The 23786-nt window shown below is 41.4% G+C and overlaps 1 protein-coding gene across 2 annotated transcripts in view; it reads left to right on the forward strand.

Moving 5' to 3' along the window:
- The window catches only part of FRMPD1 (FERM and PDZ domain containing 1), a 165756-nt gene that overhangs the window by 2659 nt on the left and 139311 nt on the right, over positions 1-23786 (forward strand). For both annotated transcript variants that reach the window (XM_081510639.1, XM_081510669.1), the window contains exon 2: positions 3026-3170. The gene's annotated coding sequence lies outside the window, so the exon portion shown is untranslated. The remainder of the gene's footprint in view (positions 1-3025; positions 3171-23786) is intronic.

The following is a 23786-nucleotide window of genomic DNA, read 5'->3' on the forward strand; positions in this document are numbered from 1 at the left end:
TTATTTTTTCGCTTGTTTGTTTGGTATGTAAGTGGTGGTATTGTCCAGTTATGGTTGGCGTAGGTGAGGTAAATTGAGAGAACATGCTTCAGGAAGTTAATACTGGAATTAGCTGTTTCACATCTTGGACCCCTCATTTTGTTCCTCATTGAAATGATGAGGGACTTGGGTCAAATCTTTAAAGTCACTTGCAGCTCTAAAATGCTGAAATTCTGTGTCTGTCTTTCCTGTTCTTCCTTTATAATCTTGCATTAAAGGCTAAAAGCAAAGAATTCCCTGTGCTTTGCCACAGAAGGCAAAAATAAAAAGTATGCACACATAATTTAACATTGATATTTGTATTATTTAGTTTGATCAAAAGGTAGTTGATGTCACAACCTGTCTTGTTTTTCGTTTCAATCCCAGGAGGGTTTTAGGAGCTATTTCCTTTGCCTCAACTTCCCAGATGGTACTGCACACGAGCATTCATTGTGTACAGCCTACCCATAAAATGATTAACCGTTACAATTTCTATCACTGGGGAGGAATTTGTATTTGCAAAGTCAGAGACTGAGAGGTGACTCATGATTGGGAAATAATTCCAGCATATAATCACAGGAACTTTGTGGTTTCTAATTTATAGGTGATGTGTAGTTTTCACATACTGAACCTGCAGCCCCTTCAGATGAGAAAACTGAGATCCAGAGGGAAGCTAGTTAGAGGCAGAGCCAGCTGGGGCTGGGGGAGGAGTCTGTGCTCTCAGCTTTGCACTTTTCTCAAGCATACCTTGCAGCTTTTGATATTTTGTGGGTATTCTCATTGATAATCCTCCACTCAGGGGTGCAGGTTGGAAGAATGGGTTGTTGTTGAACCCATTTTGGAACGAACAGGCTGAGGGGAGCCCTTCTTTCCATGTTTCCACATGCATCACCAGTAATTAATCTAGGCTGTGTTATTATCTAGCTCCAAATCTCTCCTTCCTCTTTTCTTCAGGAGATGAACATGGTTTGGTGTTCCCAAAATAAACGACTTTGAAGTCCACTCAGGACCCATGATGAATGAAACAAAGGGCATCACAAGGAAAGGACACTTGGGCCCCCCGCTCTGTGACAAAGCTAACCAGAGTCCTCCCCCATCAGATGGGGTAACACTTCTAGGAATTACTGCCTAGCTAGAGGCATCTTTAGGAAGAGAGGCCTTTTGAGCCTCAAAAGATGAGTAGAATTTTGATAACCTTCATCTTACTAGCATTTATTGTCTATGATATCCTCCGTGTGTGTGTGTGCTCAGTCGCTCAGTCATGTCCAACTCTTTGTGACCCCCTGGACTTCAGCCCGCCAGGCTCCTCTGTCCATGGGATTCTCCAGGCAAGAATACTGGAGTGGGTTGCCATTTCCGCCTGCAGGGGTTCTTCCCAACCCAGGGATCAAACCCATGTCTCCTGAGTCTCCTACATTGGCAGCAGGATTCTTGACCACTGAGCCCTCTGGGTACCCCATAATGCCCTGTTCTCTATCTAATTTTTATGACTTTGTTGATCTCTTTCCAAGTAGACTGTAAGCACCTGTAAGTACAAACAACATGTCCTTTAAGCCTCTAAACAATTCACAACAGGTATTTATACATGGTGAAAACTCAGCAATGACACCTTAAATGATTGAATGAATAAACTTCAGATGCTAACCTTTAGAATTTAAAAATTGATAGCTTTGTACATTAGGTTGAAAGGAAACTGTCCACAAAAGAAATTTACCCAAAAGTCCACATATTTTTATAGTTATTAATTTCTCATTGTTTTAGTATAACTTATTTTTGTTTGGCTATGTAAAAATTATTTAAATAATTCTAGAGTATCATAGGCAAAGTTAAAGAATGAATATAAGATTTAGTTGCTTTATTTTTAGCAATAGAATTATATTAAACCCATATGACAAGTTTAATAAATTTTTTTTTCCACAAAAGTACATTTATTATAAAATTTACAAATACAGAATTGGAGAAGAAAAGAAAGTAACAGTCCCCCATGACTCAACAACCACTATGGACATTGGTGATAATCCTTTCAGGATTTGTTCTCTTATCATATACATATAGAATTTTCTCTGTCTCTATACATATGTGTGTGTGTGTGTGTGTATTTTGTGTGTGTATGTGTGTGTGCACTTATTTATGTATCTATTTTTTACCAAAGTGGATAACATGGTATATACTATTTTAACTTGCATTTTCCATTTAAGCTGTATTGACTGTCTTCCTACATCTTTAAGTATTCTTCTAAATATCATGAATGATGTCTCTGTGGTATTCTCTATATGAATGCACCATAATTTATGTAATTAACCTCTACCTTTGAGCATTTAGATTACTTTGATATTTTCCCTATAAATATTACTCTGAGAAACATTCTTGTAATAATCTTTGTGGACCCTTAACATTTTTTGATCATTATAATTGTTACCTTAAATTCAGAGTTCTCAACTTCTCTCAGTGACCCTCCCCACGTTTTTTTTCCTAAGGAAAAAAGCACTCTCTGGCCAAGAGTATCTATATCAGATTTCCAGATCTCTGGGAATTACAAACAAGGGATGGGGAATTTTGTTGTTTTCAAAAGAGGTTTTCTTCCTTGTGCTGTAAATTCTTATTATTTAGCAGCAGGTGAAGTAAAATATACTCCAAGGTTTAGTTTGCATTGACATTATTTAGAGCACATAATAATTACCAGCCATCTCCTTCACAGAGGTTAGAGGACTGATTTTGCCACTACTCTCACCTCACCCCCATCACACAAAACACACATAGTATATGTTGTAGAAATGTGCTTATACACAGCTGGATATAGTTTCTTGCCTATTAGTAAAAATGTAGAACGTGTTGTATGATAAGTGCTTAATTAATATTTATCAAGTGAAAGAAAGAGCTAGAAGGAAAAAAGAATCTTTTATTGATTCAGTGACAGCACATCCACCTTTGTTAGACTTGCCTTCATCACATGTCAGCAGACCTTTGCAAAAGCTGGAAATGAGCTCCTTATTCTTAACTTCCACAGGAAAAAAAAGGACGAGGCTACCAGTATGAATTCTCCACACCCTGTCTCCGGCATTTTCCAGATGACACACCTGCCTGATCAAAGCGAACAAGTAGATACCCACAAGCATATTTTCTCATCTTAGAAAACATAAAGCTTCCTAAAGGTAGGAATATATTTCGCTCTAGCATATCAAATTTGAATAGCTATATGTTGTTTGTACAAATTGTGAGTGAAGGGAGTGCCAATAAAGGCCAGGCCTTAATCTGTGAGTTGTTGTTGTTTAGTCATTCAGTCATATCTGACTCTTTGCAAGCCCATGGACTGCAGCACCCCAGGCTTCCCTGTCCTTCACCATCTCCTGGAACTTTTTCAAACCCATGTCCATTGAGTCGGTGATGCCATCCAACCATCTCATCCTCTGTCATCCCCTTCTCCTGCCTTCAATCTTTCCCAGCATCAGGGTCTTTTCCAATGAATCAGTTCTTTGCATCAGGTGGCCAAAGTATTGAAGTTTCAGTTTTAGCATCAGTCCCTCCAATGAATATTCAAGATTGATTTTCTTTAGGATTGACTGGCTTGATCTCCTTCTATCCAAGGGACTCTCAAGAGTCTTCTCCAACACCATAGTTCAAAAGCATCAATTCTGTGGTGCTCAGACTTCTTTATGGTCCAACTCTCACATCCATACATGACTAATGGAAGAACCATAGCTTTGACTATACGGACCTTTGTTGACAAAGTAATGTCTCTGTTTTTTAATACACTGTCTAGGTTTGTCATAGCTTTTTTTCCAAGGAGCAAGTGTCTTAATTTCATGGCTCCAGTCACTGTCTGCAGTGATTTTGAAGCCCAAGAAAATAAAGTTTGTCACTGTTCCCATTGTTTTCCCATCTATTTGCCATGAAGTGTTGGGACTGGATGCCATGATCTTTGTTTTTGAATGTTGAGTTTTGAGCCAGCTTTTTCACTCTCCTCTTTCACCTTCATCAAGAGGCTCTTTAGTTCTTCTTTGCTTTCTGCCGTAAGGGTGGTATCATCTGCATATCTGAGGTTATTGATATTTCTCCCAGTAATCTTGATTCCAGCTTGTGCTTCATCCAGCCTAGCATTTCACTTGATGTACTCTGTATATAAGTTAAATAAGCAGGATGACAATATACAGTCTTGATGTACTCCTTTCCCAATTTGGAATCAGTCTGTTGTTTCATGTCTCATTCTAACTGTTGCTTCTTGACAGGTTTCAGGTTTCACAGGAAGCACATAAGGTGGCCTAGTATTCCCATTTCTTTTTGTTGTTGTTGTTGTTTTAAAATTTTTTTAAAAAAAATTGTTTATTTTAATTGGAGGCTAATTACTTTACAGTATTGTAGTGGTTTTTGCCATACATTGACATGAATCAGCCATGGGTGTACATGTGTTCCCCATCCTGAACCCCCCTCCCACCTCCCTCCCCATCCCATCCCTCTGGGTCATCCCAGTGCACCAGCCCTGAGTACCCTGTCTCATGTATTCCCATTTCTTTAAGAATTTTCCACAGTTTGTTGTGATCCACACAGTCAAAGGCTTTAGCATAGTTAATGAAGCAGAAGTAGATATTTTTCTGGAATTCTCTTGCTTTTTCTGTGATCCAACGGATGTTGGCAATTTGATCTCTGGTTCCTCTGCCTTTTCTAAACCCAGCTTGAACATCTGGAAGTTCTTAGTTCACGTACTATTGAAGCCTAGCATGGAGACTTTTGAGCATTACTTTCCTAGTGTGTGAAATGAGTGCAATTATGTGGTAGTTTGAATATTCTTTGTCATTGCCCTTCTTTGGGATTGGAATGAAAACTGATCTTTTCCAGTCCTGTGGCCACTGCTGAATTTTCCAAATTTGCTGGCATATTTAGTACAGCACTTTCACAGCATCATCTTTTAGGATTTGAAATAGCTCAGTTGGAATTCCATCAGCTCCACTAACTGTTGGTAGTGATGCTTTCTAAGGCCCACTTGACTTTGCACTCCAAGATGTCTGGCTCTAGGTGAGTGACCACACTGTCATAGTTATCTGGGTCATTAAGGTCTTTTTCATATAGTTCTGTGTATTCTTGAGACCTCTTCTTAATATCTTCTACTTCTATTAGGTCCATACTGTTTCTGGCCTTTATTGTGCCCATCTTTGCATGAAATGTTCCCTTGGTATCCCTAATTTTCTAGAAGAGATCTCTAGTCTTTCCCATTCTATTATTTTCCTCTATTTCTTTGCATTGATCACGAGGAAGACTTTCTTATCTCTCCTTGCTATTCTTTGGAACGCTGCATTCAGATGGGTATATATTTCCTTTTCTCCTTTGCCTTTAGTTTGCACAAACTCCGAGAAATTGTGAAGGACAGGGAAGCCTGGCATACTGCAGTCTGTGGGGTTGCAAAGACTTGGACACAACTTGAAAACTGAACAACGACAACGAAAGACTAAATGTAAGATGTGAAATCATAAAACTTCTAGAAGAAAACACAGGTGGTATACTCTTTAACATTGATCTGGGTTAATATGTTTTGGACATGTCCTCTCAGGTGAAGGAAATAAAAACAAAAATAAACAAGTGGGACTACATCAAACTAAAAAGCTTTTGCACAGTGAAGGAAATTACCAGCAAATGAAAAGGTCTTGTACTGAATGGGAGAAGATATTTGCAAACAATATAGCTGATAAGAGGTTCATATAGAAAATGTTCAAAGAACTCATACAATTCAACATCCCTTCCACCCAAAAAAACTCAACCTAATTAAAAAATGGGCAGACAATCTGAATAGACATTTTTCCGAAAAAGACATTCTGATGACCAACAGGTACATGAAAAGATGCTCAACATCACTAATCATCAGGGAAATGAAAATCAAGATAACAAGATATCACCTCACACCTGTAAGAGTGGCTATTATAAAACAGACAACAAATAACAAGTGTTGATAAGGGTGTGGAGAAAAGAAATCCATGCACACTGTCTGTGAGGACAAAAAATTGGCACAGCCACTATGGAAAATAGTATGGAGAGTCCTCAGAAAATTAAACATGGAACTACCATACAATCCAGTGATTTCACTTCTGGGTGAAAAAAATGAAAACACTAACTAAAAAAGATATATACACTGCCATGTTCATTACAGCATTATTTATAATAGCTGAGATACAGAAGTATCCTAAGCGCCCATTGATAGATGAATGGATAAAGAAGTGGTATAAATATATAATGGAATATTACTCAGCTATGAAAAGAATGAAATCTTGCCATTTCCAGCAACATGGATGGACCTAGAGGATATTAAGCAAAGTGAAATCAGAAAGAAAGAAAAAGACACATACCACATGGTTTCACTTATAGGTAAAATTTAAAACAAACAAACGAACAAACAAAATAAAAAGAAACAGAGTCATAGACGCTGAGAACAAATTGATGATTGTTGAAGAGGAGGGGGTTTGGGAGAGAAAAGAAATAGGTAAGGGAGATTAAGAGATACAGAATTCTTGTGAAATAAATGTGTCACATGTATAAAATGTACAGTGTGGGGAATATAGTCGATAGTTATATAATATCTTTTGGCATACAGATCACATATCGCAGTGATCATTCTGAAGTGTACAGAAATATTGCATCACTATTTTGTGTAACAGGAATTTATATAATCTTGTAGGTCAACTATACTTCAAAACCAAACTCATAGGAAAGGAGATAGGATTGTGGCTACCAGAGATGGAGTGTGGGGGTAGGGTAATTGAATGAAAGCATTCAAAAAGTACAAACTTCCAATTATAAGATAAATAAGTTCTAGGGATGTGATATTCAACATGGTAAATATAACTCTACTATATGTTACATATGAAAATTGTTAAGAGAGTAAATCTTAAGAATTGTCATCACAATGAAAAGAAATGTTTTTTTCTGTTTCTTTAATTTTGTATCTACATGAGATGGTGGATGTTCACTAAATTTATTGTAATAAGTTCATGATGTATGCAAGTCAAATTAGTAAACTGACTGAAACATATATAGTGCTTTATGTCAATTATACTATAATAAAATTGGAAGAACTAAATTAAATACAAATAAAATTAAAAATTAAGAAAAGCCTCCACTAACTCTCCCGTGCTGGCTTAGCTGTGTGTCTACATGACCTGTTCCTACTCCTGTGAGAGTGTCAGAGCCCTGAGCACAATGTCTTGCCGTTGTGTATGTGCTCTTCTCCGTCCCCTAAAAAGGATAGCCGTCACGTCTTACTCATTTTTAATCTCATAGTACCTAGCAGATGGGAACTGTTCAGTAAGTGTCTCCTAGGTAAATGCTTGTTGTTAAATAAGTTGATTTTGAGGAATGGTATCAAAGCTTTTGTTGTTGGGTAACCTGAAATTGTAAGCCTGGAAAAGACTTAGACGTCTGAGACATTATAAATGACTCATAGGCTCTGCTTCCTTCTCAACCTGATGGACTTGGAAGACACGCAATGACTGATACACGTGAATGTCACATGCATCCCTACACAGTGTGTATTTCCAAGTCACATGACACCCATTCCTCTGCAGGGAAAGAGCCCCGGGCCAGCTGAGCTAGGTTAGTGCACGATGGGTGAGCCTTACAGGCTGCTGGCACACCTCAAGAGGGTGTGGGTTTTGTGTCAAGTGTAGGAAAGCCAACTAGGGCAGAGAGTATGAGAACCAGTTGGAAGAAGGATTGACACCCCAGGGAGATGAAGCTCCTGTTCAGCAGTTCTAGTCTCAACTCTTTCATTCATGAGCTGTGTGATCTTGAACAAGTGTCTTCGTTTTTGTAGACTCCAGTGTCCCTGTTTGTAAAATGAGGGCTTGCATTGGCTGGTCTCTAAAGTCCCTTCCAGGATTGATGCTCTGGGATCCTGTGAAGCGTGAAGACTGCAGACATCAGTGGAAGGAAGCAGGTAAGTGTGTGTTAGGAGCATGTGGCAACCAGCCCATCTGTTCCAGGCCTTCAGCTAAAGGGAGCCAAGCTAGTATACAGATTTACTTTAAGTCACCCTAGAAGCGGAGACATCTGAGGCACAATGGCTCACCATTGTGTCTTAAGGATCTAACTCAGGTCTGTCAGAAGGAAGCATTTCCAAGGATTGGAGTGGGGGTGGGTGGGTGGCAGAGCAGTGTTAGTTTTCATTTCATAAAAAAAATGGTCACATTTAGGACAAGTTTTTATGTTTTTTAGCCAATAGTTTTGATTCATTTTTTTTGCACTGAAATTATCCCAAATTTGAGTGTTGGAAATTATGCAAAGAGTACCACCTGGAACTTAGCTGGGGCAGGCATGACAGCAGTGCAGTGTTTTTGAGACCCCTATGAACTGTAGCCCACCAGGCTCCTCTATCCACGGGACACTCCAGGCAAGAATGCTGGAGTGGGTTGCCATTCCCTTCTCCAGAAGTGTTTTTGAATGGAATTGTTAAGTGGGTGAATTGAGATTTGTTTTTTTGGAGTTTGAGGCTATGAACCATCAAGTCATAGAAACTCATAGAAACTTGCCTTAGCCAAGTGAAAAAAATCCAGTTTCTTCTGAAGTCTTAAATGGGTGGTAGTGCCTTTGATAATTAAATGGAAGATTCCTTGAGAAGCATAAAGAAAAGTATATATGTATATATGCCTAATTGAATAAATACTTCATAACCAACTCTTACAAGTTAATTAGGTCCAGTACACTGGTGTCAGAATCTCTGAGAGGTGTATGGAAACTCCCACCTTTGTTCCTGAAGTAACTGGAAGTACTTAGGCACAAGGTGTGCTCAGGAAGTCAACCTTCTGGCTCAGGGTAACTCCTTTCAAGTCTGGTCCTCCCTTTGTGTTGACAAAGAGTTTCCTCATCTTCTTAGAAAAATGCCTGTGTAATGATTCACTTGGGTTCAGAAAGATGGATGCATAGTCTTTTAATTCTTGAGGGTGTTTGGGTTTGGATCCTAGTGGACAAAGCACAAGACAAGTGTTGGTGTGGCAAAGTTCCATTTTTGGCTCTCAGGATTAAGTTAAGCCAGCAGCAAAGTAAAGCCCCTCCTGAGGGGACCAGCCAGATGCAGAAAGAATGAAAGGAAATGGACCTCCAGGAAGAGGAGCCAAAACACAGAAATAGTAATAGGTAAATTCACTATTTACTCTGTGCCAAGCAGGATTCCAAATCACAATGATTGTAATCAGAATTACACTATTAATAGTTCTCACACCAGCCCTCTGAGGCAGCTTCTCTTATTCCGTTTCCTAAATGGATAACTCAGGTACAGAGGGGTTAAATAGTCACCCAAGGAGAATCAGGTGGTGATTGTAGAGCCAGGATACAGACCCAGGTAGTTGGGCTGTAGGGTCCTTGCTGTTTACCCCCATGCCCTGCTGCATTCATAACCTTTCAAGGTCATATACAACTCTCGCTATGTATCTCCAGCATCCAGTCTGGGGCTGGGGAGGTAATGGGCTTTGTGGAGTGTTTGTGAACTGAACAGAACCCAACAGACCCAGCCTGTGCCACCTGGACTCTGTGGGAGGCTCTGTTTGACTCAGCGCAGTACTTGAGAGGAGCAGAATGCTAGCCAGTCCCTGGGGGTTGACAGCTGAAGCCCAGTCCAACCAGCAGATGTGGGATCATGTGCAGGGTTCCCTCTTACTGCACAGACATGGGGAGGAAAACCATGGTTATAGAAGAGCCCAGAGCTAGCGGGTGTGAGGGAGCAGCCTTCTAGTTTCATAGCATGTACTGAGAACCCTCTGCACCAGCCCCTGTACTGGGCACTGGCCACTGTGGATACAGAATTGGATTGTCCATATTCCATGCCCCGGAGGAGCTCTATGCTAGTATTGGGAAGGGCTACCTATCTGATGGGACCCAGGAAATTGCCTTAGGACACTGTCCTGCTTTGCAGGGCCAGAGGAGACTAATTCTCAATCCCATTGTCTTTCTTACAGAGTTTTAAAACTCAGCTCATTCCCACTAACTGGATTCAGGAGATGGGTTATGTAACTTTCAGGCCTCTGGATGAACTTTCTGGATCAAGAATGTAGGGCTAAAATGGTGGCAAGGCCGGGTAGACAGAACTTGGAAAAAGGCTCTGCAATTAAAATGGCTAGAGAGATGGTTGGATAAGAGAAAGGAGGAAAAGAAAGGTAGCTGTTCATGTGTTCATAAAACACTGCTGCTGGTGCTAAATCGCTTCAGTCTTGTCTGACTCTTTGCAACCCTATGGACTGTAGCTCGCCAGGCACCTCTGTACATGGGCTTCTCTAGGCAAGAATACTGGAGTGGGTTGCCATTTCCTCCTCCAGGGGATCTTCCTGACCCAGGGATCAAACCCACATCTCTTAAGTCTCCTGCATTGGCAGGCAGGTTCTTTACTACTAGCACCACATGGGAAGCCCCACATAAAACACTAGGACCAGTTTACCCAGTAGGGAGGAGAGGACATTTAGTCTCTGTGTTAATTATGGAACCATCTTTTGGGTCAAGTGTCTTAAGCGATGAAGCAGTTTGGCAGACTAGGGACTCATTTGGTGATGAGTGATGAAGGTGATGTCTGGTTTGCCTGGATAGTCCCAGTTTATGCTTGTTATACTGCTGGCATTATTTTTTTATATTGCCTTGTTTCACTCTAAAAAGTATCCTGGTTTGGATGATAAATTTTATGGTCATCTGCCCAAAGACCTAAAAATACCCGCATTTTTTCTGGTGGGCTTGAGTTCTGCATTTTAAGACCAAAGAGATTGAAGTATAAACACCTCTTGCTAAGATAGCCTTTTCCTCTGTTACCATCATGCCTGAATAAGGTCAAAACTCAGTCCTTTCCCCCCCTTGGCCTGGCTAGAAAATATAAAACTAAAATTTACTCTAAAAATTAATAGAACCTCTCCCTGCTTCCAGAAATCTCTTTAGAAATAGAAAAACACTGGCAAGGTATAAATTCATTCAGTTTTTGCCATAGATCTCTTTGACTAGCTTCAGTTATACTTTTCAGTTCTCAAATCTTTTAATTCTCCTCCACCTAAAGTTCTGGGGCCCGCAGCAGACAGAGGCTGCAGTAGGATTCTGGTAGGGAACCACAGATGTAGAGGGGTCCTGTCAGCCTCTCACATGTCCTGCTGTTCTATGGGACCCTAGTCCTTGAGGTGTCATCTCCTGACTCCTTGGGGAAGGGAGGGAGGAGAGTTATTTTCTCATATGGAGCCATCCCTGGAGATCTGCTTGAAACATAGTCACTGTGACTGTAGCAATTATTAGGAACTAGCAAAGGAATCAAGGAAAAGGAATGAAACTGGTGGTGTTTCACGAAATTTAATTGAGCATTGCCCTCTTATTAGCATCCCTTAGCTCAGTTTATGTGGCCTCATTTACAGATGGAAGAAAACAAGGATTTGGGGAAGGAGCCTCTCTTGTGTGTCCTTTGCTGTCTCTCTCCCCTCACTGGTACATCTACCCTTGCCTGTGTTGTTGTGCTGCTGTTGCTAAAGCCATCAAGCAAGACCTGTGACTGTACGTGATCTTAGTCATCTATTTGTTACAGAAGCATTTTTGGACAGTTTGAATGGCTTCATCACCTCATCCTTTTGGACACAGTTAGAGATTAGGAGGAATAGTAATAGACAATTATTGAGCGTTAGGCCTGTCATAGATGCTGAAGGGAATTACAGGGTCAAGAAATTATAGTCAAAATTCAAAGGAATACAAAAAGAAGGAGATATTATTTAGGTTTTGATGCTAGAAGCTCATTGTTTCAAAGATCGACAAGTATGTAATAAAACCATGCCAACTCTTGTTTTCACCTTCTCAACGTAAAACAGCTAAAAAAATCACTGAATAATAAGAGACAGCAAAGGTGTGCTTCTTCATGGATAATACCCCTAGGAATCTTGATGTTTCAGAGAGACATTGGTTGTGGGTTTTATGAATCAGCTTTAAGAGGAGCTAGATGAGCTTGTGACTGGCAATAGTATCTGTAGCTCCTGAAGTCGAGACGGGGTAGTCAGTCAGTTCTCATGCTTCCTTCGTGTCACATTCATATCACAGGGGACACACAGATGGGTTGGAAATGTTTCTCTGCAGGGTCTTTGCTGATTCTCAGTTTCCTCTGATAAACTGCCTCATTCTTCACATCAAATTCTCTTTAAAACAAAGTGAACTCCAGGTTGATGAAACAACACACTGCTTATTTAAGAAACGTGACATAACCTTCCTGTGAAGATTATTGAATGTGTGCAGAAGCCTTCCAAATTTTAAACTCTGGGGGCTAGAAACCAATTCCAAGCCACTGCCATTGCAGAAAACCTTGTTTTCCTTTGCAAATCATGCCCAAGAACTGTCGCTAATAACGACTTATCAACCTTAAAAGCAACCACACTCATAACTTTATAGTAATGATAGAGGTACTGAAAGTATTTAAGTTTTAACAAAAACGATAGTTAAAATGTATCAAGGGCATATTGTGTACCAGATCCCGCCCTGAGAGCTTTACATGCATTGTCTTGTTTAACCCTCCCAATAAAAAGTATCCTTATGTAGGCATTATTATATTATTATCCTAATTTTACAGATGAATATTATTACAGCCCAACCTCTCTCCAGACATCAACTGCCTACTCAGCATCTTTGTTTGGATATTTAATAGGCATCTGAAGTTTAAAGTCCAAAACTTGGCTGCTAATATTCCCTTTCTCTTTCCCCTTCTTTCGGCATACTTGCACGCCATCAGTGTTCCTCATCGCAGGTAATGGCAACTCCAGCCTTAAAGATGCTCAGGCCAAAAATCTTGGAGTTATCTTTGACTCCTCTCTTCTCACTCACACACCACATCCCACATGGTTAGAAAATCCTAACGCTGTACCTTCAAACCATGTCGAAATCTGACTGCTTCTCACTCTTCCACTGCTACTGCTCGGTTCCAACTACCATCCTCTCTCACCTGGATGACTGCAGTGATCTTCAAGTCTATGTCTTCGCCCGCTTCAAGTCTATTCTCTTCACGGTAGCCAGACTGCCTCTGCTAAAAGGCAAGTTCAGAATCCTCCAGTGGTTACTCATCTGGCTCAGAGTAGAAATCAAAGCCCTTCCAATGGCTGCAAAGCCTCAGTCAGGGCTAGCTTCTTTTCTGATCTTCACCTTGAGTTCACCGACCCTGAATTTTATGCAGTGTTTTGTGCATATATAAATCTGTGCATTCTTCTGGGAGAACGTATCTAGTGGTTATCAGATTCTTGAAAGACTCAGCACCTCCCTAAAGCTTTAGAATCGCTGCTTGGAGGAAACCTCATACTTGAAAATCCAATTTAAGGAAAGCATTTATTCAAATTATAAAATGGTTTGAAAAGGATTCTTGATTTGCTAAAATGAATCACTGAAAATTCCTTGTGCATTTACAGTACAATGAAATCAATGAAATCAATATGTTTAATTATTTTACTAGACTCTTTGTGACCCAAGTGTATCAATTCTAAGAGGATTCAGAGTATATCTGACTACAGTAAAATCTATGTGTAACAAATAGATGTTTAACCCTTAGCTAACAGTTCTCTTATTTCCATTAATATCAAACCTATATGCACAGTTTAGGGGCTGTTATATGTAAGGTGTTGTATTTGGAAATATTTTTGACATATTTCAGTTCACAGAGCCTAATGTAAAGCTGGGCACAGAGTATGATGTCTATCTTCTGTATGCTCTTCCTGCCTATACCCCTTATCCTAGAATTTGAATCATTTCACAGATCAGCAAATTGTAAAATGAGATTGGAGCCAAAGTGATTCTCTTGGCCAGGGAGAGAGATCAGCAGTGTTTGCAGGTGGATCAGCCTGGATATGGGCTCTTGAGTCACTGAGACCCCAGGACTCAATCGTTCTCTGCATCTCAACCATTTATAGACTAGAACCCCTGACACATCCCAGGGGTGTTGTGTGGATTAACCAGTAAACCATAACCAGTTATGAAGTAAACATTAATTATTGTTTTCATGGTGAGTTCTGGTCTGGGTTCCTGACCTGGAGCGAGGACCTGCTTGCACAGTGGTCTCTCTGTTGGAGTTCAGAGCACCCTACAAACCTGTGAGGGATGTATCCTTGTTTGACATATGTTGGGAATACTCCAAAGAGTTGTGGAGCACTTGACTTTGCACTGGAGACATGTCCTGTGTGTGACTACAGGGAACCCGGTCCCTGTCTCCAGCACAAGAAGGGCTGCTGTCGGGCAGAGGATTTGTTCTTCTTGGGCCCAGAGGGCAAAACCAGGACCAGTGAGGAGGCAGATGTTAGCTGAAGAGTGGGAAGAACTTCAACAATTGGAGCAGTTCAACTGTGGAACCAATGCCTGAAAAGGCAGGGAGTTTTTCCCAGCCATGGAAAAGTTTAAGGAAAGGCTAGATGACTTATTTTCAAATAACTTACTGATTTATTACCTACCCTATGTAGGACATTATGCTGAGTGCTGGAGGAGCCCAGATGTGCACTAGACAAGTACTGTGCTCTTAGCACAGATGTAAGAGGGAAGATAAAATCCATCCATCTATCCGTCAGTCCAGTGACTCTACAGTGGCCCCTCAGTATTCATGGGAGATTAGTTTCAGGACCTCTGCCCTCCCCACAGATACCAAAACCCAAGAATGCTCCAGTTCCTTGTGTAAGATGGACGGTACCATCTGTAAAATAGTATAGTCTGCCCTCCACATCTGGGGATGCAGAACTTTTAGATACAGAGGGCCAACTGTATATTGAGGTATCATAGCACTGGGTGCTATACAGTACTGAATAAAACAAAGAGCTGTGTGTCTTACAGCTGGTAGATGAGTTTGACAATAAGAACCCTTAAAGCATGAAGTTAATGTCAGTCTTTGAGAATGAAACTAGGAAAAGTTAACACAAAACGAAAATCAACAGGCTAATGGCAATGTAATTTAACTGAAAAAATTTAAACAAAACAAATCATAACATACTTTGACAACTCTGATGACAGTGTGAAGGGAGTGGTCTGTCTAGAGCTAGAGGACAGGGAGTTAAAGGGAAAGTGTTTGTGAATCTGTTCCTAGCATGATCTGAACACAGGATTGTGGACCAGGGACTGAGAACATCAGGCTGTCACAGCTCAGTCACACTGGCCATTGAGATTGTACCACTCGTACTCTTTTCAAGGAGATCTCTTCTCCTGGCTGACTCCTACTTATCTTCAGGTTTTAACATAAATGTAACTTTCCTGGAAAAGCCTCGTCTGTACTCCCACAGTACTGAGTAATATTTCTCCTATGTGGCACTTATTCCAGCTGTAATTTATTCATTGATCCTTGGCATCTCTCTTCCCCACTAGACCAGACGCTGCATGAGGGTAGAAGCCCTGTCAGTCTTATTCAGCCTTGTATCCCATTGCCTGGCACATAGAGGCACTCAGTAAATACTTGTCAAATGACTGGATAAATAAATGAAAGATGGAATAAATCTGATTTCCCAGGAAGATTTTTTCCTATCAGGGAAGAATTTTCTGAGCAGAGAGATGACTTTTATTTCTGAAATTCTTGGAGACCTCACTTACAGCAGGATTCTAACATAAGGTAGAAATGTGCTGCTCCTGCTGCTAAGTTGCTTCAGTCGTGTCCGACTCTGTGCGACCCCATAGACGGCAGCCCACTAGGCTCCCCTGTCCCTGGGATTCTCCAGGCAAGAACACTGGAGTGGGTTGCCATTTCCTTCTCCAGTGCATGAAAGTGAAAAGTGAAAGTGAAGTCACTCAGTTGAAATGTGAGTGGACAGGAAATGAGCTATGGGACTTCAGAGATGGAATAGCAATGATAGAAGTGACTATGTAAGAGAGGGCACCTGACCTGAGTACCAAATCAAAGATGGGATTTGGCAAGTGGAACTGAGAAGTAGATGGAAAAAGATTATTCTAGCTAGAGATAGACAGCATGAGCAAAGATATCCAGTTTGGAATTCAGAGTGGATGTAGAGGAGTGATGGAACATAACATGGGGAGGGCAGGCTGGGATCCCACTGAGGCAGGCAGGATGGAGGGTTTAGACTTATTCATCTGTTGGCAGGCTTTGCCATAGAGGGGACCCCTGCACTGCATGGGTGTCAGTTCCTTTTGTAGCGTTTCAAAAGATATGACATGGACAAGGACTGGGTGACTTCAGGAGAAGGCCAGCTGTCTGTCTCCCTTAGTGTTCTCACAGTAGGGTGTAATTATCAGGGATCTCATAGGGTTCAAGTTCCTGCCCTTTATCTGTCAGGCTCAAAAATCTGTTTATCCATACTCAAAGGTGGATCAAAGCTCACAAGGCTACTGTATATAACCAGGATGCTAATTTAGTAATTCATAAGGTAAACTAGCATTGCTACAGGTATCATATAGTCAAGTCCTAAAATGTTCCAGCCCTGTAAGCAGATCACATAAGAAGTCATATATAATTAGATGTTAGTTTGTTAACTCACAAGAAATACATTTCCCAAGGATGCCCAAGTCCAGTAGCTAGATAGTCATTTCCTGTTGGTAGATTTAGACGGGAAGCCAAACTACAATCAGTTGCCTGATAAACTTGGAATTTAGAACAAGGGAAACTCATTAGAAGAATGTTTCAAATGAACTTATTTACAAAATAGAAACAGACTCACAGACTTAGAGAATGAATTTATGGTTACAGGGTTGGGGGAAGGGTAGGAGGGGAGAGATAGATTGGGAGTTTGGGATTGACATGTACACATTGCTGTATTTAATATAGATAACCAACAGGACCTACTATATAGCACAGGGAACACTGCTTACTATTCTGTAATAAACTAAATGGGAAAAGAATTTGAAAAAGAATAGATACATGCATATGTTTAACTGAATAACACAATGTTGTTAATCAACTATTTGTTGTTTGGTTGCTAAATTGTGTCCAACTCTTTTGCAACCCCATGGACTATAGCCCACCAGACGCCTCTGTTCATGGGATTTCTCCAGGCAAGAATACTGGAGTGGGTTGCCATTTCCTTCCCCAGGGGATCTTCCTCACCCAGGGATCAAACCCTAGTCTCCTGTGCTCCAATATAAGAGAAAAATTTTAAAAGAATGTTTCTAGACATCTGACCTTTGTGATAGGCAGGTACTTGTCACCAGAATTACCTGGGTCACCTTTTTAACCAGAACCCCTCTTCTCTAGATGGTATTAGATGGACGATACCAAGGTTTGCTTGTCTGACCTCCTTTCCTTGCATTTGTATAGCTGATCAACCTCCCTTCTGACTGATGCTTGCCTTTTGTAGCTATGTTAACACTTTCAATTCAATTTCATCAAGTTTTCCTGGTCTGAGAACCATTCTGTTTCTTTAGAGTGATTTAGCAAATCTCTCCTGTAATTGATGTTGTGTTGATGTCCCAGTTTAATTCTCAGAGGACAATCTCATTTCTGATTCTTTCAGGATCACTCACTGTTGGCCCTAGTACTGACAACACTTTCCAGCCTCAAATGCCAGGGCAACTCAAGCCTCCAAAGGTTTGGAACAATCTTATTTAACATTGTGAGATTGTCACAAACTAGATGAAGGCTCAGTGATAATAACCATTTCCATTCCACTCATGTGCTTTTTTGCAATCAAAACACAGGCTCATGTCTTTTATCATTCTAAGATGAAATTCTTTACCTCTTGAGGCAAAGAGGGCAGGGATTGAGTTGCTCATGGTCACATAGTTAACAAGAGACAGAAACAGAGCTCAAATCCCAGGCCACTTTCTAGTATATCCCACTCCTTGATCCTGTAACAGAAGAGTTTTCTTTTAAATTCTATTTACGTTAAAAGGAAAAATCAAATTACACTAATGTTTAATTTATCTAGCTGAAGATCATGCGGAAGAGTCAAGTCAATTCTCCACCATGAGTGATGGAGAATTCTAGTATCAGGACCAGGGCTTGATTAGCAGTAGATATGAAAATCCCATCCCTACCTCAAAGAGGCAGAGCAATGAGATTAGACAGACCCCTGCGATCACAGCTGGCAGGAGCAGTAGGAACAAAGACCAGATCACAGACGGGAAGGCCCTTGGGTGAGCCCAGAGTTGGGAAAAAGAGGCTGGTATTCCTGAGGGATGTTGCCACTACGCCCCAGGGAAGATTGGGTGAATGATGCCTCTTAGCCTTTCTGGAATCAAAACACTCTTTCCTCTAAGCATTGCGGGAAACAGGAGGATACATTCTCACTCTTTGAGTCTTTGCCCCAGACTTTATACAACCCACCTCCCTTTGTGATAATGACCATTAATGAGTGGGGATATGAAGGTTGGGGCTAGGGACATTATTTTGCTCCTAACAAGGGTGAAGATTGTATTGCCTTCAACCTAAACCCAGGAAACTGTAACCCTTAGATGTTAAGTAACTTGAGCAAGGCCACTTAACTAATATATGTTGGAAATGGTTTCTAAGGTAGGTTGGTTTGGATGGAAAACTCAAACTTTCCCATTGTGCTATGCTGACCCTCAATACATTCATGTCTTTGAATGACATCTTACAATTCAGGCCTCTTTTGTCCTCTACTCCTGCAGGTCAGAGTGATGAGAGCAAAAGACAGGAGAAAGGCAGGAAAATGTTGCATTCAGTACGTGCTATAGCTATATCATCTGGTTCAAGTTCTACCACCTGCGAGCTGTATGACCTGGAGCAAGCCTTACCCTCTCTGTGCCTGTTTCCTCACTTGTAAAATGAGGATAATAATAGTACTCACTTGAAAAAATAATAGTACTCACTTCACAGGATTGTTGTGAGAATCAAATACATTAATATAACTATAGTGCTTAGAAAGGGGCTTCCCTGGTGGCTCAGATGGTAAAGAATCTGCCTGTGCTTAGAAAAATATCTGGCACATAGGACATGCTCAATAAAATTAGCCATTAATATCTTGATTACATTGAGATCTTGACCTCAATCAAGTCTGACTCCTTCAGTGGCTTTGGGAGACACTGCAGCCTCATTAATTCCATAATTCTAAACACAGCATTCAGAAAACTAAGATCATAGCATCTGGTCCCATCACTTCATGGCAAATAGATGGGGAAACAATGGAAACAGTGACAGACTTAATTTTGGGGGGCTCCAAAATCACTGCAGATGGTGACTGCAGCCATGAAATTAAAAGACTCTTGCTCCTGGGAAGAAAAGTTATGACCAAAAGTTATGACCAACCTAGACAGCATATTAAAAAGCAAAGACATTACTTTGCCAATAAAGGTCCATCTTGTCAAAGCTATGGTTTTCCCAGTAGTCGTGTATGGATGTGAAAGTTGGACTCTAAAGAAAGCTGAGTGCCGAAGAATTGATGCTTTCGAACTGTGGTGTTGGAGAATACTCTTTAGAGTCCCTTGGACAGCAAGGAGATCCAACCAGTCCATCCTAAAGGAAATCAGTCCTGAATATTCATTGGAAGGACTGATGCTGAAGCTGAAACTCCAATACTTTGGCCACCTGATGTGAAGAACTGACTCACTGGAAAAGACCCTGATGCTGGGAAAGATTGAAGGTGGGAGGAGAAGGGGACGACCGAGGATGAGATGGTTGGATGGCATCACCAACTCAATGGACATGAGTTTGAGCAAACTCTGGGAGTTGGTTGGACAGGGAGGCCTGGCATGCTGCAGTCGATGGGGTCGCAAAGAGTTGGACACAACCAAGCGCCTGAACTGAACTGAAGCCACCTGTTGGGGTAGGTTGCTTTCTAGATGGGTCATCTGAACTATTTTAATGGATCATGTTAACCATTTTAACACATCCCTACTGATGTAAATACTAGACGTCATCTAGAATTCTAGGGTCACACTGTGGGTAGTCCCTACAGTTTGCCTCTGTTGTACCCTCTGCCCCCGTCTCCTAGAAATGCTTGTCTAAAGTGACTGATAAATTTACTGGAGATTTGCCCTGATGTGGGTGCCAGCAGCCCGCAGGTGGCTAGCACTCCCCAGAGAGCCCATTCCTTGCATACTTTGTAGCTTAGCAGGCTCCTGCATCTTCTCAGCTGGTGAGATTCCAGATGCCTAAGCTGGCAGGAAGGGTGAGGCTGCCCCAGTTGACTCCAGGAAGGGAATCAGCTCTGTCTGCACAGACAACTGCAGACCAATTAAAATGGTTCATAAGCTAATTAAGGACTGAATGAGGTGCCACGTCCCTGAGGTGCCACATACGTGCCAGATAATGACAGCCTTGAGCAAGAACCTTCTATGACTTGAAACTGAATGACTTAGGTGACAAGATTAAAGCAAATAGGACCACAAACTGCAAGACATAACTTCATGCTTTTACATGGAATCTTTAATACCGTTCAATTTCATAAATATTTATGAAATGTGAATAGGGCAGGAAACAGTGCTGGACATTATAGGAACACAGGTGGGTGACAATCAGTCCCTGACTCAAGGGTGTCAGCTCTCCATCCCTACTCCCACACGTCATCGGTACCTACAATTCCTCTCACATGGACCATTGTAACCTCTCTTAACTGGTCTCCCCGTCTCCTGTGTTTCCTCAGCCACAATCCATACAAACAAACTTTGGTCTCATAATTCTTCACTCAAAATGGTTCCCATTGCCTACACATTAAGTGCAAATATCTTGCCAATGTTAAAGACCTCACAGATTGGTCCAAATTAACCTTTCCAGGTTTTTCTCTAACTACACTGCCCTCCTCCACGTTGGCTTTATTGGTCTATTATGGTTTTTTCAAACATGCAGTCTTCATTTTCTCCCCATCTTCCTGATTTCCCGAGTCTATTACAAGGCACAGCATGCCTTCTCCTTGCATCTCTAACCAGAGAGATCTTGCCTCTGGGCTTCAGGGCTCATCTCCAGTGCCACTTCTTCTCTGAAGCATTGTCTGATGATGGCTGCCTCTCATGGGATGTCAACGATCCCCATGTTATCCTCCATTGTACTTGGTTTATCCTGCTCTCATGCCTGAGTTTTCTTCCAGCAGGTCTCCTGAGGAACTTGTCCTGGGATTGGCTTTGTTATTGTCCTCTTCCACAGCTTAGCGAGCATGGTACTCATGTGGAGTGAATTATACTGAATGGTATGGGGCAGATAAATCCAGCCCAAAGTGACTATTGTCAGCCAAAATGCTACAAGGTTCTATGCCAGAGCTCCAAAGTGCAATAGAATTCCAAGTAGGAAAGACCAGGAAAGGTTTCATTTTTTCATGTAAACCTTCCTTGATTTCTCCTCCTCTTGTGACATGTGTCTTCTTGTACGCCCCCCGGCCCCTCCACTGTGGTATTCACAACCTGGTATTTTAATTGTTTCCTTATATTAATATATCTGATTTAGGCTTCCCTGGTGGCTTAGCAGTAAAGAATATCTGCCTGCCAATGCAGGTGATGTGGGTTCAATCCCTGGGTCGGGAAGATCCCCTAGAGAAGGGAATGGCAACCCACTCCAGTATTCTTGCCTGGAGAATCCCATGGACAGAGGAGCCTGGCAGGCTATAGTCCATGGGGTCACAAAGAGTCAGACATGACTTAGTGACTAAACAACGACAACAAATATGTCTGATTTATCTCCTGGACTAGAAGATCCTTGTGGGCAGGGACCAAACCTTAGTCCTGGTTATATTTTTGTACCAAGCCCAGTGCTTGGCACATAGTAGGTGCTCAGCAATTATTTGTAGGGGAGGAAAAAGAGGGTGGGAGAGAGGGAAGGGAGAGTTTATTTATGTAGAGATGGAAAAAGGTGAACACTATAAAGAAATTGAATCCAAAGAGGTATAGTCACAAGTGGGGCTCTGCCAAATTGTCTTGGTGGAGTAGCTTGATGTGATGAAAGTGCTCACTTCTTACATGCTGCTTTTTGTAGGTGATAATTGGCACTGAGTAAATGAAAAAACCCAGCTCAGTATTCCCAGATCCTTTTGTCCCCCTCTTCCTCCCACATCCTAGAGTTAGCACGGTGATACTTTCCTCAGTAGAAGATAATTAGGAGGCAGTTGGCAGCCGCAATCCATTCCTCCTTCATTACAGACAATCATTGTGATTGCTGGAGCTTCCACCAACACAAAGACCCTTCAAACGGCCACTTAAGGTAACTCTTAAAAAAAAAACAAAGGCTTCCAGATGAGGCTGAAATTCTTTTTCCCTTGCTTCTACATAAAAGGCAAAATTAGGAGTGGAAGGGATTCCCAGGAGGCTCAGTGTGTAGAGAATCTGCTTGCTACGCAGGAGACTCAGGTTCAATTCTTGGGTTGGGAAGATCCCTGGAGGAGGGCTTAGCAACCCACTCCAGTATTCTTGCCCGGAGAATCCCATGGACAGAAGAGCCTGGCAAGCTACAGTCCATAGGGTCCCAAAGAGTAGGACACAACTGAAGCGACTTAGCATGCACACATTCTCTTTTACCTGCCTGTGGTCAGAGGGCCACAGCATAGCAGAAGGAGCAGTGACTCTGGCTTTGTGCAGGCATGCCTGGCAGTTTTACCACTTACAAAGTACACAACTTAAGCACCTTAATCACTGAAGCTTATTTCCCTCATTTATAAAATGGGAATAAATACTATCTTCTTCTTGGGACTGTTGTGAGAATTAAGTAACACGTACCATAAATACCTTGGTCCAGCACCCAGCATAGAGCAAGTCCTATGTAAATGGTTAGCTATAGATCATCATTATTTAAAGTATTGGGTTGACCAAAATGTTTGTTTGGGTTTTTCCATAAGATGATACAGAAAAACCCAACTGGACTTTTTGGCCAACCCAATATTTGGGGTAAGGAGTCAAGGGCTTAACGTTGTAGACAGCTGTTATCAATACATATTTCAGAAATCCTGTAGGGTTGCTCCAGTTGTCTGATGGGATAGTTTTAGAGCCCTTGGTATTCCTTTCACTCCCTGTTTTTATTTTATCCCATTCCTGTGCCTGTATTTATATGCTACAGAAAGTATGGCACACTTACGTGGTTCCTTTAGCAATAATTAAATTCATTCCTGACCCCAATTTATCCTCATCTTGTTTCCTACTACCCCAGGCCCTACTAGTAACACAGGATAAAGCTCCTTCTTTTCTATAACATTTTTAAAAGTGCATGTTTGAAAGAGTTTTGTAAGAACTTTGCAACTTGAACTTTGAAGAGCTCCAATCCAAATAGACAACATTCTAGACTTTGGGTTAGAAAAACTATTCTACTTGTAAGATTATCTGACTTCCAATATTTTCATTATTGTAGTTTTTAAATTATTCTCAGTTTCCTTATCTGTTTTGGTACAGAAAGTGAAAACATTTTTTCATGTGTATCTACAATGATAGCTGGAAATTTGTGGGAAGGAAGGCAAGGGAAAATGACAGATTCATCATCATAACTCTTGATAGCAGGAAGATGAAAAGAGAATCAATGAGGAAAGAAAGAAGCAGGGAACAGGAGAGCCTACACTGGGGTAGACCTTTGACAGTCGTTTACTGGACACATGAATGAATTGTAACTTCAGAGCATTCGACTGAAAGTTCCCAGAGAGAAGCAAGACATAATAGCTATCAGATAACCAAAGCTGTGAGACAGACCACCCCGAAGAACCTACCAAAAATTTTTAGCAGAAAAGTGGTTACATGACTCTTACGCTATTACCCCATCAAGGGTCCAGAGATGCCACACTCTTGGAAGCTTTTGAAGAGGATTTCCATGGAGGAAGCGATGAGTGTAAGCGCCACTTGTGGCCCCAGGGCATAAGGGTTTTGGGTATCCACCTCATCTCACTGCAACAAGACCACTCAGAGCGTGAGCTGCGTCTCCTGCAGTTATAGGCCCTGGGGACTGGGTCTGACTCCTTTCC

This window comes from Giraffa tippelskirchi, chromosome 1, assembly GCF_054371585.1.
Source record: "Giraffa tippelskirchi isolate mGirTip1 chromosome 1, T2T-mGirTip1v1.2.pri, whole genome shotgun sequence".
Classification (NCBI taxonomy): Eukaryota; Metazoa; Chordata; class Mammalia; order Artiodactyla; family Giraffidae; genus Giraffa; species Giraffa tippelskirchi.